The sequence below is a fragment of the Physeter macrocephalus genome, chromosome 9 (assembly GCF_002837175.3).
Source record: "Physeter macrocephalus isolate SW-GA chromosome 9, ASM283717v5, whole genome shotgun sequence".
Taxonomy (NCBI): domain Eukaryota; kingdom Metazoa; phylum Chordata; class Mammalia; order Artiodactyla; family Physeteridae; genus Physeter; species Physeter macrocephalus.
Window position 1 is genome coordinate 65413790 of NC_041222.1, and position 1169 is coordinate 65414958.

A 1169-nucleotide genomic window follows, 5' to 3' on the forward strand; every position below is an offset into this window, starting at 1 on the left:
CCCGCCCCCGCCCCACCCCACCCCACCCCACCCCCGCACTTGCCTGCTGTGACTCAGAGCTGCAGCTACTACGGCTCGCGCTGCCGACCGTCACACAGCCGCGGAGGATTCGCTCCGGGCGGGCTCCGCGGAGAGGCGGTAGTGGCGGCGGCAGCGGCGTCCCCAGGTCTGACGGTGACGGGAAGGCGGCCTGGAACCCAGCGGAACCCCCGCCCCACCCGCGCCGGCGACTGGCCTCCTCACCCGGCCCGCAGCTGCCTCAGTGACGCCCCGGCGCCGCGGTCCCGCCGTTTGTAGCGGGGCGAGGAGGAGGGGCTTGCTTGGAAGAGCGCCAGGAGGCGGGGCCGGCGGCGAGTTCGCGGCGCCGCGGCTACTGCTGCCGGCGCGTGCCCTGCCCGGCAGCCCCGAGGGTCGGTGCCTGGGAGCAGACGCCCGACTGCGGACGCTCTGCTCCTTCCCTACCAGCTTCCGATTCCAGGCAGGCTCCTGGACCAGGTTCCCCTGGCAGCGCGGAGAGCGTCGCGCGTCCAGAGGCGTCAGATACCAGGTGCAAGTTTGCAAACCCCGAGGCTCCGGACGCTAACGGGCAGCCAGAGCGATTCGCGCGGGGGTACTTTGATATATGTGTATCAAATATATATACATACATATATTAACATATTGCAAGCAAATATATGTGTATCAAATATATATACATACGTATATTAACATATTGCAAGCAAAGCTCAAGGGCTTTTTCCCTACTTCACAGCTGAAGGGTCCGGTCCCTCCGCGAAAAACTAAAGGTTTGCCCCCGCTGCCCTTCTCTGCCTGTCTAGATGGGATCTGATGTTCAAATAAGCCCCGAGTACCTGTGTGGGGTGCTATACTCTGCTTCAAACACAAAGTAGGAAATCCTGCACTCGACTGTATAAGCGCCTGTCGCTAGCCGCATCCTTCCAACGACCCCCACCGAAGCCCCGAAACGGCCAACTCTTCACCGAGGGGGCGTCCCATCGCTGCCTTTCCTTGGCCCGCCCCCACGCCCAGTTCAATCGCTTTCCCCAGGAAAAACCTGTGCCAGTTCTCAGACCCAGACCCAAGACTGGGAGTCAAAACCGACCCCAAACCACGCGGCGGGAGCACGTTTTTACACCTGCTCATCCGCTTAATTACGAGAGCACCTGTCA